The sequence below is a fragment of the Apostichopus japonicus genome, chromosome 2 (assembly GCF_037975245.1).
Source record: "Apostichopus japonicus isolate 1M-3 chromosome 2, ASM3797524v1, whole genome shotgun sequence".
NCBI classification, from domain to species: domain Eukaryota; kingdom Metazoa; phylum Echinodermata; class Holothuroidea; order Aspidochirotida; family Stichopodidae; genus Apostichopus; species Apostichopus japonicus.
This window is the reverse complement of record NC_092562.1, coordinates 18,785,905-18,805,292: the sequence shown is the minus strand read 5'-3', so window position 1 is coordinate 18,805,292 and position 19,388 is coordinate 18,785,905. Positions and strand designations below refer to the sequence as shown.

At 35.6% G+C, this 19,388-nt stretch overlaps 1 protein-coding gene across 1 annotated transcript in view; it reads left to right on the top strand.

Annotated features, from left to right (window-relative positions):
- The window catches only part of LOC139981020 (uncharacterized), a 63,101-nt gene that overhangs the window by 20,929 nt on the left and 22,784 nt on the right, over window positions 1–19,388 (top strand). The gene's annotated exons all lie outside the window — the stretch shown is intronic.

The window sequence follows — 19,388 nt, the reverse complement described above, 5'->3', positions numbered from 1 at the left end:
AGCATGCAATTGCCCATCTGAGATACAATAAAGTTGAACTTGAACTTGAACATGTTGAAACGTTACCAACACTCATATTTTCATTTTTTTCCTGGAGTGTAACAAATATAAAGACTACAACTGTGTCTTATATCGTCCTTTTTATTGTTTCATGTAAACATAATCTCTTCCATAGCTAGTTCTCTATCACTCAGACTCCAAAGAAAGCTATAGTGATATTGTTAATCCCTGTAATTCCGCGTATATTCATAACAGTACGAGGAATAATACCCATTTTTCTGTTAGCAGACATTACTCGAAACACAGTAAATTACTCCTGAACAACTACTGTTATAAAACCTGGAAAGTGCTTCCAAATGATATAAAAACTGTTAAATCTTATTCGTTTAAGCGAAAACTTAAAGCCCACCTAATTGTAAACTACGCTGACTGAGTATTGATTATCTCATGTTTATTTATCTCTACTCTTAATTGTTACCTTCTTTCTTTGTTTTTTTTTGTTATTTTTGGTCGCTAGCTCGATAAACTACTATTGTTTTTCTAGTGTCCTGTTTATACTATACCACTTTGTTCTATTGTTCTTATGTATAGACGAAATAAATGAAATGAAATGAAATGTAAAGCACAACGTTCTTGCCTACTCAGGAGATGGTGTCGTTATTTGTATGCATGTCAACTCAAACCCATCTTTCTGCGCTCCATCCAAAACAAAGAGGTGGATGATCTTACTTGCATTGACCTCAACCAAGCACCAATAAAACAGCTGCCTGGATATTACTACTTTACCCACCACTTACAGTGTAACATTTCTTGCAGGTTAAGAACCAAAAAAGATATTAGGTTTATTAAAATTGTCGCAAAACCCTCAAAAGTTACAAACATGAGAGGGTTTGTAGAACTTTAAAAATCGATGAATATATTCTGTGCAGTTTTAAAGCCTAGATAATGGTAGAATTGGAAAGGAAGAGAAAGTGGGGGCATTGGGGAACAGTTACCCAGTTGTGTATGCTATATATAGTAGATTACATTTGAGTGCATGTAGATTGGAGACAGCTTAACTTAAATTTGGATCATCACTTTCAATACTTAAGAAACCAGTATAAAGTTTTAGACTTTAGAATGAGGACAGCATTGAATCAGACCCAGCAATAGGCAATTTGTAATATAAAGTCAGTTCCTGTTAACCGGCCTGTATCAGCAGTGACCTTTAACTTTTGTTGTTGTTTGTCACATATTGTGAAACTTGATACAATGGTAAGTATAGTAAAGGCATTAATAGCAGCGATGCACTTGTGCACAACTTGTGACTGCGCCTCTTCTCGTCGTGAAGTTAAGTAGACTTTTGTTTCTTGATCGCAGTCACAGGAATTGGTACCGGGCATGAGGTATAATGTACATGCGCACAGAGGTACAAAATCAATTTCTCTTGTTGTGTTGCTGTACACCAAGCATAAGGTTCAATCCTTTAGGTAAACGTGGCCAAACTGTTCAATACTTTTGGTTTATTCCATGCTGTACAGAAGTACTGTGCCTAAATGTTGATTAATTGCAGTATTTAAACCTTGCAGTTTGAGTTACCACCAAAACAAAAGGGTTATATTTCACTAATTACTTATGCATAAGATATATACTGTGTGTATATGTTTATGTTGCTTAATAAACTTCAGAAGAAAGTATCTGGCCAGACATGGCAATAGTTGGTTTGATATTTTAGCTTGACTACTTGACCAAGCAGAGCACTGAAACCTCTTCATGTGATCTTGTGTATTTTTAAGTAAAGTATCCTCTTTCAGCCAATTCAGTCCTATCAACCATCAACTTGTGTCTCATATTTCGTACCCTCTCATCCATCAGCCTTTGTTGTCACTCAATAATCTGTGACGTGATGGTGGTTGACTGGTAGGCGTTCATCGTATTTCTGGCTGTCCTTGAAAAGATAAACTATGTAAAATGAAGATTCTTTACCTTCCCATCACTCTATCAAATAAAAAGATAGATGCTTTTGTCTCCTACATGTGTGCAGTGTGTCATTGAGTATTAATAACCGTGATCAGTTGGTCATATATATACAGACATTTTTGTATATGTATCTCATACGAACTCAAGCATGTGTTTATGTAGCTGATTAAATCTACATTGGCATATGAATTAAGTTTTAGTTTAACTTTTTGTTAATTTTGTATTGCAGCGGGCTGTGTTAGTCTATTTACTACATATAAAAAAAAAAAAAAAAAAATTGAATATATGGCAGACATTATGAATTGATGGAATACAATGATATAGCCAATGTTGCATAATGATTTATGGAACTAACATGTTGATATAGTTTCCAATGATAGTTTTGTCAACTGCACACGTACCTCTTGTAAGTTGTGTTCGTGCTGTTCATACTGAATAATACCATATTATGGGGTAGGTTGAGCAATACATTCCCCTCTTCCATTACTATTGCCCCCTGTAATGCCGAAAGAAGTGTGAGAACCATAAATACTAATGATACTGTAGTGAACCGTAGTGATATTATTTGATCTACAGTATGAATTATGCATGTAATATCACTTTGTGTGCCTTAATGTTAATACTTCTACTAAATGCTATTCTGCAGTTTATAAAAAATATAGACAAATTCATGTTATTGTGATCGTAAGACCTTTAGGTATGTGTGTGTGTTTGCTTGTTTATGTGTGTGACACCTTGGCTTGTAAACTTCAGAAAGTATGTGGTGGGTGATCTTCACACTTGGTATGTGGATGCACATTATTAGGTACAAGAAACAAGCTTGCTACCTGATTCTGTTATTTTCATTTGAAGTCAAACTACTTGAAAAGGTTTGTAAACATAATAACTCAAAGATACATCTTGGATTGAAGTTCATACCTGGTATGTTGGTTCCCCTTCTGTTGAGTAAAAGAACAATGTTGAAATTGAGGGAGGTCAAAGGTCAAAGTCTGTCAATACTGTAAACACAATAACTAAAGAATTTCATCTTGATTGAAATGCATACTCAGTATGTAAATCCCCCCCCCCCCCCCCGGTAAGTACAAGAGCACTATTGAAAGTGGTGGAGCTCGAAGGTCATTATAATGCTCAATTAACAGAGTTCAAAGTATGAAATGTTGTAAGCACAATAACTCAAGACACTACATCTTGATTTAAATGCAAACTTACTATGATTCCTCTTGGAGAGTAAAAACAACACGCTTTTGAAATTGGTGGAGGTCAAAGGTCAATGGAGGTAAATAGATGAAAGTGAATACTTTGAAAAAATGAACACTCAAAAAGTGAAGATGAACTTCAATAATGGTATAGAGATCCACCTTATTGAGTACAAGATCCCTGTTCATGTCTGTGAAGGTCAAAAGTCATTCAAGGTCAACGGAGGTCACAATGTTAAACCCCTTAAGCAGCCAATGAAGTAAGTGTTACGTGGATCTATTTCATTTTAGTATAAGATATAAAAAAAAAAAATCACTTTTAAAGCCTGTTGGCTTTCTGGTTTAAATTAAGTGATGAAATCAGAAATTCACAGGCAGTGTTGCATGCCAAATCCATGCAGAATCAAATTGGATATACAGTTACATTATTCATAAATGATTGATGATAATTGGGTTGCAAAGAGTGGGCTGTATTCCTTTCCCTAAACCTTTACTCTGCCTTCCATGCAGCCTGCTTGGTACAAAAAAGTTATTTGAATGAAGCATGTGCAAACATTGCATCTTAAAATTGTTTGAGTCCGCTCAGAAAACCTTGCGACCCCTTTCTCATTACAGTACATAAATAACTTTTTACGCAATGTTGATTAGACAAAAAAAAACTCAAGCTTCAATGGCTACTTTTGACAATGTATTGTTGTCTCAACTCAGACATTTTGTGATCAAATCAATGATTTGAATGTTACGTGATAATTCTTTCAAACAATTCAATTACAACTAATTGTACCATGTGCGCTAACAATTGTTGTCAAAATGTACTCATGTGACTACAATTAAGGCCTAACATTATGATATTCAAGTACACACATTTGATAATCTGTAGCACACACTTTGCTTATAATGTCTACATGGCAAAGTACAGTAACATTACAATTAGTTGCAGTTGAACAACATACTTTGTGACCATTGAGCATTGCAGATGGAAGAATGTTTGCAGACAATGGGTAAGGGACTATTAGCCAATCAAATAATGGGAATTTTGGAAATGCATCATTGACTTTTTTGGCATGAAATTTCTGCAACAGAAATGTTGTAAGCTCTGTACCAAGCACCACAACTTGCCATTGATTGTTATGATTTATTGTTTTCAAACAAATTCAATCATCTGTAGGATTGGTTTTTTTTTGAGAACAGGTTGTGGTTTCTTGAAAAGAAAAAAAAGGATATTCATTCCAAAATGTGCTTTGTTTTGGTTTGCAGATAGGCCTAGTTGTGGGTGTGTGTACTATGGGTTTGTTTCTCAAATAGAAAAAAAAAGAAAAAAAAAAGAAAAAAGAGAGATAGAAAAAAAGGTTGCGTCCACAACCGCAAGCAATTTGAAGATTTTGAGTCCCTCGCCAAAAACATCGCATCCCGGATGCAGAACCCTGAATTTGTGAGAATACTGCTGAATCTTCACGTACATGGTCACATCTGTTTCCAGTATTTTTTTTTTTCAGGTTCAGCTCATGTTTGTTATCTGGATTCAATTGATGTTATTGGGCCTCTCTACAAACACTTCACCAATGATAGTACTTTTCTGAATGGACTATATAACATATGACGTACCATAAATAAAGTTGCCAACTTGCCGTTGCACACAGTGAACAATCCTATATACAAATCAGGGTGCACTGGTTTAATATGTCTACTGCAGAGATTTTATACATCTACATATCATGGAAGTACAAGTTAAGCTCTGATACTGGGGGAAGGTGCATGGAGGGGGGCTGAGGGTCTATATGTGGTCCCTCAGTACACTCTACATCTCAATATTTTCACATAAGTAACATGGTACAGCTGCCATAGGCGACAACTTCACCACCACGGAACATTGGTTGAATTGACAATAGTCTGTGTTTTAGGGTTCCTTAGCTGAGAGAATACCATTTAGTAATTAAACTAGGACAGTGATACATCCAATATTATTTAAACTAAGGGGAAACAATAGGGGGCAATCTTATGTCAGTTCATTTTGGGAGGGATTTATTTTGTTTGTTTTGTAACTTGTTTATATGCACTGATAGCAAGAGGCCATTAACTTGCATTGGAAGCCCTAATACTAACAATCTTGCCCCTCCTGGCACCCCCCACCAAAAAAAAAAAATAAAAAAAATAATAACCAAAATGGCATTCTTTGTACTACTCCGCTGACTTTGGAATGAAAGGTTAAATACACGGTGGCTGTTACTATGGTGATTTGATGAATTCAAATATCTGTGAATTAATTCTCTGAATCACAATTATATTTTACTTTTTGTTAGCTTGAAAGCAAGCTGAAACTCAGTTGTGATATGTTTACCTCTTACTTGGTCATTCCCATAAATACCTTTTTTTTATTATTTAAAAGAAAAAAAAAGCTAGTAATAAACTTGATCTGCACATATCACCGACAGCTTGGGCTTCATTAAAGTTAATTAGCGTCGTTTACTTTCCTCCAGCTGGCATTTACTACCGATTTGTCTCCATTTTTACGAGAGCGCCGTAAATTTTGTTTTCCAGAGACTAATATTTTGATCCTCCTTTATGCCTTCCAGGAGAATCTAATTTTCGTCGTGCAGACAAAATAAGTTACGATTAACCAGAACTTGATTACCGTACCTGAGGAAACATCTCTGTTAATAAATATTTGGTTTTTATAGGTTTAATCAATCAAAGTACCACATAAAATTTTGTTACAGTTTTAACTTAATTTAAGGGCTTAGCTTATTTAAAGTTGTGTGACATTTACACAAACAACTGATTTATTTCCAAAGGTATAGAGAATATACATAAACGACTCTCACTTTTGAATGAAGATCACTGATTAAACAAATTAAAAAAAGGAAACAAACATTTGGCTAAACCATGTGTTTAACATACATGAAATGCTCTGATGAAGTACATTGGCAATAGTTGCCATGGCTTTATAATCTAACAATCTAACAGAGCAACAGAAAAATTTCAAAAATATAAAACAAAATAAAAAACAGCAAAATTAAATGGACATGTAGCACCACTTGGGACTGAACACTATAGAACAGCACTGTGTTTGCTATATGTACTGTTCATTCATTTACTTCTGGTACTAGCTGAAATGTATTGGAAGCATGTGTTTTGGTAAGAGTCACAAGTTTGTGATTGTATAATTAACTGTGCTTTGTATCATCTTGAACTGAAAGCAAAGGGGAGATGGAGGGAAGGGGAAGGGGGAGGGGGTTGGTCTTGGAGTACCACTGTAAGTTGATTCTGTTCCTTCATGCGATGAAATGTGTGTTTAATGCTGAATACTATACTTTTTGTTGACAGTTGAAAGGTACATGTTTCTGGTCATTAAATGACTACTGTGTGTCCTTTATGTATCCCCAAAACCAATAATTAATGTATTCATGATGTAGAAAGCATATGGGATTGAAAAATAGATTTAAATTAAGTAATCAAGTATAAAATTGATTTTGTTTTACTTGGGCTTTTTCTTCAAATAAAAAAAAACCTGAAACCAGTCTTCTGTTATGTTTGATAACTATATAGAGTTTCATCCATAGATCATAGGCTTGTCCTTGTGTCTAATAATTGTGAACAGAAGCTGCTCCAGTATTTAGTTCAAGCCTCATTCATGCATAATTCCGTCATAAATCGAATACATACAGAATTTTTAATTATTATTCGGTAAGAGAAATTTGTAAACCTTAAACCAACTAACTCAAACCATATCACGAGCACTAAATTATTACCCGCCGTGACGCTATACATCTCTCAAAAATATCTTACTCAATGCAACAGGGATTCATACAGGCATAATATTTGTTAAGTCTTCAAACATTGAAAATGATATTTTTTTAGGTAATATTCCATTAAGATTCGGATTACTCAGAAAATCATTACCATGACAACAGATGTGTAGAAATTGAGAAATACAGGTGCAGGTAAATCTAAACAGCTGACAGCTAGGGCGGTGGCATTGAACAAATTCAAAGAAAAAGAGAAAAATAAGTAGGCATATTTTTCCCCATATGGGTTTGGTCTATTTGCATATTTTACGGGGATCGATGGCCTGCAGAGTGTTGTGTTGGTTCATCTCCCATGCAGTCAGTATATCCCGCAGTACATGCACATATGTATTTACGTATTATACGCTGTATGTACAGCAGTTGGGCACACACAGTGATCAAATGGTTCTCGCTGTCATACATAGCCTATACTCAATGCCACACGGAGTAGCACACATCCACATCTACTGTAATTCATATAAAATGCCCATGTACGTTAAGACTTAAAGCAGGTGGTGGCACGTTGCCGTGCAATACACTGACTAATTTGGTGTTCACATTTTGTTCAGTTAGCAGTTTTTGAAGGCTGGATTCTAAGCTTTAATTGTGTGATATAACAGTAAGATCTGTTTCCTGTGCACAAAGACTGCACTGTTATAAGTACATGCTGCATTTTTGCACTGATATAGCAATTTGTTCATGTAGCATAGCATGTTGCAATGAGATACTATAGGAATTAGTCCGGGCTGCAAATATGATATGAGTTCTCTATGTACATTGAAAAGATGTCATATCAATTGGGTATCTACCCTCATAGACAAAGGAGACCAATTTGATTTGGGGGGGGGCTGTAACAACTTGCCAGAAAAATATAACCAAATTTTTTCACGCGCTATGCGCACATTCAACATCCTTATGTGCATATGGGGGTGCTGCAGCCCCTTCCCCCCAAGCCCTCCAGGCCTCCTATGCCTTTGTCTACCCTGGCAACAATGTAGAAGAGTTGTATTAAACAAGTCGCTTCATATTAAGGTCGTGTCTTGTCAGGAGTCTCCTCCTGGAGGCCTGAGAGATTGCATTAATCTACCGCTCTTCCTTGCTGACCTGTCTAGCACTCTGGCTTTCGGATCGTACGCTCCTTAGCAACTGACTGCTGTTCTTCGTCTTTACCTAGAAGCAAGGATATAAGCTTCTCACTTATAATGCCATAAGTTTTGAGTTTTTTCTCTATACCTCGGTAAAAATTAACAAACCTGTAGGATTCGATTCAGTCACTTTAGAAATTCAGTGACTGCTGGAGTCGGTCCTCTATCTCACTCGTTTGCAACGCAACAACAACTTGTCTCTCTTGTGGCTGGGAGTCGAGTCAGTCTGACTTTTGAATTACATTGGGAATCTGCCAAAAACAGAGACGTATTAAATGCCATCTGTGTTCAGACTGTTCTGCTTTTTGCAGATAGAATTTGATTACATGAAACTCTCAGGTCTATTTTATAGGATCTAGCCTAATTAAAGGAGAATTCCCAAGATGATATACAGTAAATGCTTGAAAAGGTTAATTTGTCAAAATTGGAATAACTTTTACAGAAAACCTGGTTCAAGCAGTGAAATTGCTCCATTTTTGATAAGAAAAGTTATGGCCATCCTGCCAAAAAGTCATCCTCTATCTATTAAGCATATCAATGCACATGAAGGAAAAATTGATTCATTTTGGTAACCTTGACATGCAGTTTCAGATGAAAAATCTTCATCTTATATTGCTGGCTTAATTATTTGAATTTGTATTGTCAATTTTTCAGTGCTTAAAATATATGTGTTTTATAATAATGCTATGAATGGTTTCCGGCCGACAAAACATTTGGAATTGAATCCAATCAATTAATAATTCTCTCAGTTATTTTCATTTGGTGAAAAACTCTAGCAGGATTTGGTTTGGTTATATATTTCCAATCTTATTTTAAGAAATACTCATTATTTTAGAAATTGTTTGAGACCAAGCAACAAAATGCTGCCTTAAAAAGATATGAGCACTGGATCCAAAGTCTGTTCAACATTTTGTAAACAGCCGTGTATTCTCAATTAAGTTTTGGTCAGGATTTATGCGTGTTGCGTCAATACTTTTATATTATATGAAAATTTGTCACCCAAGCGTTTCATCACCATGGTAACAATAAACAACCAATCATCCCCAGTTGTTTCTTACTCAGCTATATTTAAAACTTGACATTAAAATATAGGACTAAAACTAAGTAATGCTGAGTACAATGAGTGAGTATGTACAATATACATTAAGTTGAGGTGGAATATGTTTTATTGAGTTGAATTTTTTTGTTTTCAAGAAGAAAAGGGTAATGTAAGATCAAATGTTGCCTTAAAGAAAGCACTGGCTCCAACTGTTCTACAGTTTGTAAACAGTCGTGAATTCTCAATTATTGGTTGGGATATATGCGTGTTGTGTCATTTCTAATATGTTAGTTTCCAATGTAGAGATATATATCATTTCAGTAATATTTAGAAGGGTACTAAATAACACGTTCCCACGAAGAGCTGTGTATAATGTACCACATTTCCTTCAAAAGTGGCAATTAGATTTAAGGAAACACAATTTTAAGTTTCCTCGATCTATCTGAATGGCAAACATTTATTGTTTTGGTACATTCAGCAAAAATTTATGGACAGCTTTTATATGATAATTTGTCACCCAGGCACTTCATCACCTTGGTAAAAATAAACAACCAATCATCCCCATGAGTTGTTTCTTAGGCAGCTATTTTTAAAACTTGACATAAACTAAGTAATGCTGAGTACATGTGAGTGAGTATAAAGAGGTTGAGGTGGAATGTTTCATTGAGTTGAATTTCTTTTTGTTTCCAGGAAGAAAAGGGTAATGTATGATATGTTCTATGCTGTTTATAGTGACCATTGGGGAAACAGCTCCATAAGCAACAATATGTGGATGTAAAATGCACAGCTAGCTGAAGGATGGCACAAAAATAGAATTCATACTAATACGGTGTATCAGTTCAGCTTACCTAATAATGTAAGATTTTGTGGTACATGTATTTTAGCGCTATCTGCATGCATGTCCCAAAATATATATGTTTTGAATATTAAAGCAATCACTTGTGACTTTACTGGAATGCCTTTCAAAGAACATTTATGGGGTTGGGATGGGTTTTGAATTAGGGAGAGTTAATTGCTGTACTGTTTCGGGGTCTTTAACATAGATCTGTAAGAAATGTTCCGATAGTTTCAATGATCACCAAGTTAGCTGTCTTTCCATATTAAGTGGCCCTAGCTGACAGGTCGTCGTCACATTAGTGGCATCACAAATGAATATTTCATTTCATTTCATTTATTTCGTCTATACATAAGAACAATAGAACAAAGTGGTAAAGTATAAACAGGACACTAGAAAAACAATAGTAGTTTATCGAGCTAGCGACCGAAAATAACAAAAAAACAAAGAAAGAAGGTAACAATTAAGAGTAGAGATAAATAAACATGAGATAATCAATACTCAGTCAGCATAGTTTTCAATTAGGTGGGCTTTAAGTTTTCGTTTAAACGTTACATAAGATTTAACAGTTTTTATATCATTTGAAAGCACTTTCCAGGTTTATAGCAATAGTTGTTCAAGAGTAATTTACCATGTTTCGAGTGATGTCTGCTAACAGAATAATGGGTATTATTCCTCGTACTGTTACGAATATACGCGGAATTACAGGGATTAACAATATCACTATTCATACTGTATGCCTTCAATGCATGTATGTATTTCATTTTTGCAGCAATGAATTCACTGAATGTAGCATTTGTTTGTGTGTTTAACTTTGACAAAGCTGGGTCTGGATGACCAGGCATGTTTGTTTTCTTAATACACTACAATCTATGCATCTAGGTCAGTTTGCTACAAACAAATATAAATTGAGGGAAACATGATTGGGAAAACTTGATTTTTAGTTGTGCAATTGTATGACTCATGCATGCTATACAAATATGTCAGTGACAAATCTTTCTTGGATATATTTGTGCTTGGTTTTAAATAAAGCTGTCCTGTTTCAATGTGTAGCTATTATGATACTTGCATTGTCTTTTAGTTATTTCAATAATGTAAATGGGTTAATGAACATTCCAATATGCTTAGTAGCTGACGTGCATTGTAAATATTTTGTCAAAGAAGCATTTTTTTTTCTAGACAATTGATTTAATAGTCAGTTTCACTTTGTATAGCCTGACAAATATATATATATTACTTCTTGGTGATTCATCCTTAAAAACCTGATCATACATTTATATTTAATATTTGAGTAGATTTTTTTTCCTTAGAAGTATTATTTCCTTTTGTGAATAAGTGAAAGAAATATTAAAACTATAGGAAAACAACACTTTTAGCCGATTTGCTGTGATGAAATCATTTTCATCCCAATGTTGCCAAATGCTTTCACCAAATTTTCACCTAAGTTGAAAGATTCCTATCTTTGCTATACAAACTTGTTTTGAGATAATAGTGTGCTTTTTACCTAAAGATGTAGAAAAGTTTTATTAATTTGCAATCAACTTCGGCCCCTGGAATATCGCTTTAACAAAGAAAGTGCAATTTGTCTTGTTTCTTGGTCTTGTTTATCATTGTAAGCCATTGACTTGAACCTTAGGGGGGGGGGGGGCAGAGGGAAATCTTCACCTAGTGGAAAGCAATTGTGTCAGAGGAGGAAGAATACAATGATCAGGTGAATCTGATTTTAATTTGTATTAAATTTTGGAAGCGGCGATGAGATGAGGTGAATGAAAAGAATGAGTGAATTCTGCACAAGAAGACTGAGTTCTAAAATGAAAGCAATGACTTGCTATGTACATAAACATGCAGTGCCAATGCTGTTCTGATGACCCAAACTGAGTCCAATCTATAAATATAGGATTCAGATATGATTTAAATCCGCTTCTCTTAAATGGTTCTTGATGAATTTATAGCTGAGAAGACTTTTTAAGGAAAACTGCTCTCTTTCCAGCCGGAGCATCTTTTTCAAGAGCCGAAGAACCGATTCGGTGGCATATGCCACTATATTAGTTGTGTGGCAGTGGCTATAAGGACTTAAACACTCAAAGCTTAACTTCACCAAGCCAAACAAAATTTCTTTAACCAAAGGTGTAACATGTGGCAGCTGTAACAGAAAGCTAGGGCATGTACTACTGTATATCCTACTGTACAATTAATTGTAATACGTAGCTTTTGGTCAGTAATAATTTTAATTGAGGTCTGCATGTTGTCTGTGTTCAAGAGTCCGATGTACGTACATCCCCCATGATTTTGTTAATACCAGCAAAATATCAATGGGTCAGTAGCTAGAACAGAAGAGTTGCTTATTAAGTGCTATAAAATTAAAAAATAATATGTCTGATATTTTGTGTTCATATAATTAATTATACCTTTCATATTGTCATAAGAAATAAATTTTCTTGTTTGGAAAAAATTAGCCACTTGAGACTCTATATCCATGAGTGAATCGTTGAATTAGGGACGGACAACCATTTCTCAGACTGAATTAAACTCGTCCCTTCCGTGTCACCTTGAATTCTTTAACGAAGAAACAACGTAAGTTAAAAGTAAATAAATATTTCCAGAAATTGTCCTTTTTTTGACCTACATACAACATCAGGGCAAGCAGTATAGTCTCTAGTTTGATTGTTTTTAACTTAAGGCTGCAACTTTATTTAGTTTGCTTTCTTTATTAATAAACATGTCTCCACACAGTAACAGCACTCTCGGTATCTCTACCTTGTCTCTAGGTTTTTTAAACACTGTAAAGCAGGGTTTGTTTCTTCTGGAAGAAACCGGTTTCTTTCGGAAGAAGGGGAGATACTGGAAATAACTGGTTTCTCCCGAAAGAAACTGGTAGAAACCGAAAGAAACTACTGATATCTGGGAACCATGACAAATCAAATAGGAATCATCTTTTAAGTCTATCTCTATTACAATGTTTTTGAAGTCTTATAGATTACAATTAAAAGTTAGTGTCTCTTTAAAGTCCATCCCTATAAAAAATATTTCCAATGCTTTTAATACTATATATATACCTACAAGTATACAGTAGGTTTTCTTTCTCTGCTTTTAACACAATACCTTAAAAAAAAAACCTTTTATGTTTATAATGACAAAGAAATTGGATGCGTATGACTAAAGGTCTATAGCAACCACACTGTTTTTCATCAACAAAATCGGAAGTGGCGTGAAAAGCCACACAATTGACTTTAATGATGCATGCAGTATATATAAATTTGCCATGCAATAATCTCTGTTAGGTCAACAGTATATATATATATATATATATATATATATATATATATATATATATATATATATGACTGCGTATTAGTACTGTATAGGCTACATATGCCGTGCAATGATCTCTGTTAGGTCAACAGTATATGACTGTGTATTAGTTCTGTATAGGCTACATATGCCGTGCAATGATCTCTAGCTGTTAGGTCAACAGCATATATATGTATGACTGTGTATATTAGTACTGTATAGGCTACATATGCTGTGCAATGATCTCTGTTAGGTCAACAGTATATATATGTATGACTGTGTATTAGTACTGTATAGGCTACATATGCCGTGCAATGATCTCTGTTAGGTCAACAGCATATATATGTATGAGTGTTTATTAGTTCTGTATAGGCTACAGTACATATGAAAGAAAACCAGGATCCATGGTAACCATTCTGAACGAAATTACGTAGAAATTAATCCAGACAAAAAAACGTACGATGCTGGCACTCTGGATGGTAGAATGAGAAGGGAGGGCATTGACGGAAGGGGCCGGTCATAGAGGGTGCAGGGTGTTAATAGGTTACCAGTTCATTCTAGGCAGAGTAGAACTAGAGTGCTGAGGTTGTGGGGAGACATGTAAGCTCGACACTCGTAAATATCCAAACCAGTAAGTTTTGCGATTTATATAGTTCTATAGTGTGTATAGGCTACATATGATGACTGAGGAGGTGGTGTCAAGTCCTTTTCCTGCCAATGATGGCATTTGTGGTCTTGATGATTGTGTTCGTGGTTCTATGTTCCCTTCTTCCGAGTACCCTCTGGCAAGTCTCATGCTTGATACTCAATAATACCTGCATGACTCCATATTGTGTAAGATCGTGTTACATCCTCTGGCATGCGACGTCCAGTGGTAACCTAATTCTTATCCCTCGATCCCTGCAATAGAGTTTAATTATTATTTGCCGTATCTAATTACTTAAACAGCCCCATGCCTATCGATCCCCCTCCCCCTCCCCCTCCCCCTCCCCTCCCCCTCCCCCTCCCCTCCCCAAAAATATTGTATGGTTTTCAATATAACTCAGATATGATGATTTTACTTCCCTCCTGACTGACCCATCCACCGTAGCCCAATAACTTAGATATAATAATTTGTAATCGTCATACTATATGCTTCATATAACGATCTGTACAGAGTTGTGATATAAAGTATATTATCTATAGCATACCAGTCAATCATGGATTATATTATAGGCATCTTAGGACACATACACCCACACTCCTCCCAATGTTGGGAAATAAACGTTATGGAAATCACACATTGAATTTGACCTAGCCGAAGCCGTTTCACAGCTCTGTGGTACATATTCTAAAGCTTGTGCAGCATATGATATTGTAACCTACACACTGGTGGCTTTAAATTACCGTAATTAAGAAATACAAAGTCTTGGGGAAAAAAAGTCAGTTTGCATAGACTTTCATGGAGCTATTGTACATTGGGATATGACCACTATTGAACTAGGTATACGAGTACAAAAGGAATTTCCGTTGTCAATTGCAAAGAATTCCGAAAATGTTTCCCACGGTTGGTTTGAAGTGGAATTTATCGTCCAGATCGATTGATATGAATTTGATTGAAATTCCATTTTCTAGCTGCTTTTTTACTACTTTTGATAATTTCAATTCATTGCTTAATTAATTAGTCTTTACAATTGGTCACAGTGTTCCTGTAGACAGCCTATATTCCTAGCTGCCACCAATTTTCTCTACCTCTGGCATATATGGTACCATAGATTCCACATTTGTGATAATTAAACCACTGCATGGAACTGGAATATGAGATTCTTACTTGACAAAAAAAAAAAGAAAAAACGAAAAGAAGAAAAAGAGTGCACTTGAAAACATAAGAGCTCTAAAGTTATAATGACAACAACTATAACAATACATATGTGTGCAAATTTGAACAGTAATAGAATATTTAATATAATATTAGACTGGCACAATTTTTGGATTTGGGGGATGCCACAATTATGGCAATTTATACAGGCCCTATGCTCTATTTTATTGTAAATTTTTACACATTTTGCTGACCGTTTCGTTCAATGAAAATTTTACCTACGATGTGTGCGCATGATAGTATTTCAGGCTGACCTGAAATTTATTGTGCGAATTAAAGTGACAATAAAAATGAAATGACTTGCTACTGTAGCATGCGGTAATTACTCAGAATAATTACTCAATCAAATTGTATGAAGTACAAAGTTGGAAATGCCTTCGACTGTCGACCCCAACAACGATGTATCGATGTTGCCTTGCAGTTGCACTATGTGTACATTCCCTCTATGGATTCCCGATTACACATGCATGTTTTTCATTCCTATATTTCCCCGACAGTAAACACAATAGTTCCTATTTCTACCGTGTGAATTTCCCCTCAAAATGTTTACACCGCGAAACTTACTCATCCTCCGTGTGCGGAAACCCCAAATGGTTTCACTGCAGGGTCATCCTAGCCTAACAGCCATGACTGAATCCTAGCCTAACAGCCATGACTGAATCCTAGCCTATAACAGCCATGACTGAATTGTCTCAGACAGGAAATAATATGCACAGGAAAATAGAACGTAATCGACTTGGACGCTTGCCGAAACAATTGTAGGTTATCAAGCAATTGGAACACGGCTGAAGTATCTTTGTGTATGCTAACCTAATGAAGGTCATTTGACATGAAGGTGACTTGACAACGTGTGAAAAGAAAATACAAGTATCAATAATGAAACATCTAATGTGGTTCTTTGAAGAATATTTGTATCATCATTTCTTGCCGTATGAGACAGACATCTCCATGGATGCATCCAAGCTCCTAGGCTGATTGTCGGTGCACACACACCGTTTATGACATCTTGCAGTATACTTTTATGATTGTTATTATTATTTAAACTTTAATTTTTAGAGGGTAACTCTTTTAGCGGGAGCTAATTTTCCACAAGGCCCTCAAATCATACAAAAATATGTAATAAACATCAAATACAGAATATTACAAACTATATAAAATACAGGAAAGTGTAAAACTAAAAAGACTGAAATTGTAGATGTACAAGAACATCCCTTAAACCCCTTAAAGACGAACCAATATAAAACCATAAAATATACAATGTACACATAAATGGTGTGAGATTTTCAAAGGGCGCATTAAAGCCTAAAAAGTAACTAAAGACATAGCATATTACTCAAATACAACTTTGCACCTGTCTATTGAAACGACTTAAGTTGTGTGTATTTTTCCCTTCATTTGGTAAGTGCATTTCATTGTTTCGCTACTCAACAATTGTCTGTGCATGGCTGCTATGACCTTCTAAAGTGACCTTAAAGGGTGTGAAGACTCGCGCAAAAAGAAACGTCTAATGCCGGTAATCTGACCTAGTTTCTAATGAGGTGTAACAGAAATGTTAGACACCACCATCGATCCCAGGAAATACACACACACAGCTTGCTCGGTTATTAGACACTAGTGTACAGTCAGTACATACAGCTGAAAAAGAAACGTCTAATGCCGGTAATCTGACCTAGTTTCTAATGAGGTGTAACAGAAATGTTAGACACCACCATCGATCCCAGAAAATACACACACACAGCTTGCTCGGTTATTATAGACACTAGTGTACAGTCAGTACATACAGCTGAAACAGAACCAGTTAAGCTTGCTTGCAGTTGGGTTTCCACGCATAGCTGCCTATCGGAGCACTGAAAAAGTCATATAAACAGTTGAAAGATTCATGCATCAGATTTCATTGTTTCAAAGTAGCACTAAAACTCCTTCCGACTGACTATGACAATTTGTAATAGCTCGATTATAGATGGGTCTCAGCTGGCTTAGACCCTCCCATTCCCCCCCCCCCCCTCCCCCCTCTTCTACCTGCAATTTCCTTTATCTTCAAAGAACTGAAAACATAAAAATGTCAAATTTATGATTGCACTGTTTAGCTTTAACAATGTTAAAGTTGAATGTAATTGCTAACCCATATGCCACAACATGTATGCAGCTAATCTTTTAATTTGAACATATTTCATCACAAAACTTGTAAGAAATGCCACAATGTGTATGGGCATAATCAATTTTTGTTGAAAATTAAAAAAAAAAATAAAAAAAATTAGTAGTCTGGAACAGAATTTTCCGTTGATTTGAATTGCAGAACTGAAAGCCAGCTGTTGGCATTTACCAACAATCATTGCCGTGCAGCTTTTAATGTACATATTTATGGCCACAGAACCTAGCAAAATAGTAATATGTATGGACTCAGATTATACTATCTTTAAATTGATTTGAGATAATGGGTCCTTGAAAGAAAGCACTTAACGTAATGAAGCATAGTTAGTATAGTAATTATATATCAAGCTCATATTCACCTTTATGAGCCATTTTAGGGAGAAATGTGTGATTTTTTGGATGTTGATTGCACCACTGAGGGAAATTTAGTGATACCATGTACCTGTTATTAATTAAATACTTTGACAATTTTTTTTGGCTCTTTGTTTTAAATTAAAAATACTTTGGCAAGTTTTGGTGACTGTAATGGTATAGTCAGGGTATCAGGGAAGGGTGGGAGTGGGAGTGGGAGGTGGGTGGGGGGACCCATGCTATGTTTAATGGTGCTCATCACTAAAATATGTAATACTACAATCACATTATTTCAATGGTACAGTTCTCAAAACTAAATCCTGCTGGCATGCACCTTCTGAAATTATTCTGCTACAATATCACATACTTGCAAATTGTTAAAACAGTAATGATACTAATTAAAAGCAAGAAAAGACCCAAAATGTTGCAGGTATTATTTAACAGACTTTTAATGACAATTTAACAATTTCAGCCCCTTTTGTAACATGCAAATTAGGCTTGGTTTATAGTTATGTTATATAGTCAGAATGTTGACACATATCTGTTTAAAACTTGAGTTAATACAAATTAACCTAATTTTCAAGATTTTAATGTTTTGTTGATTGAAATATATTCATGCAGTGAAGTATAAATTTCATAGTGGTGTCTGTTTGAAGGTGTGTACAGTGTAAGGAAGACATCAACATACGTTTGATGACAATTGCGAGTTTATGCAAATTACATGCGACCATCCGCTGGTTTAAGATCATAATTAAGGAAAATTCACGTTTCACGTGCAAAAGAGTCTCTTCATTCAACTAATTGACACCAGCACCAACTTTTTTACCTCCTTTCCCCCACTTTTTACCTCCTTTCCCCCACTTTTTACCTCCTTTCCTCCACTTTTTACCTGCTTCCCCCACTTTCCCCCCACTTTCCCTCTATCCCCCCACTTTCCCTGAATTCAAACAGTGATGAACTGTACTTTTAGTAGAGTTATGTCATTAAATGGGTGATAAAGAAACAAACAAGTACAGACCATGGAGGTAAAAACAGACCTCCATGCACAGACATTCTGTTTAAGGAGAGCTATCCACCCCCCCCCAAAAAAAAATTAAAAAGAAAAGGAAAAGGAAAAGGAAAGAGGAGGATTTGTTAAAAAGGTTAATAATGTTAATTTGGGGACCATTAGTAGATATCACTGGAAAGATCCATATCCTGTTTTTCTTCATACATCGACAAGAGTTTTTTTTTTTTTGGGTCGATGAGAGGTTTCACGCACAAGATTACTTTGCTTAATTTGTAAAAGAGTATGATCAAGGTTTGTGACATATTTGCTGGTGTCTATCACATTTGATATGTTTGACTTTCATTAAAGTAATGGGGTCTAAAGTATATGGAATGCGGTAAGGGAAAACTTATTCCGTTGTCTAAACTAAGTTTGTTAATTGTCTAAACTAAAGGTTATTGCTGCTGTTTTACCACGCTGTTGCTCAAACTCACGTTGATGTCTAAACTTTCGTTGTTTGAATTTACGTTGTTGCCATCGGCGCTGTTCAACAATTGATCAACCACGTAATGTAAAAAATAGGCATTTCGCACAAAATTCAACAAACATCACCAGCGCAGGAGAATGCATGATACGTAGGCTGCTACCACTACTACTACTAGGCCTACTACTGGTACACCAGGGCAGGCGCGTAGCCAGGAATTTGCCAAGGGAGGGGCGAAAATGTAGATTTGGCATTGCAAACTATCTAAGCGTAGCACCACCATGGTTGGCGCGAAGTGTACAAGAA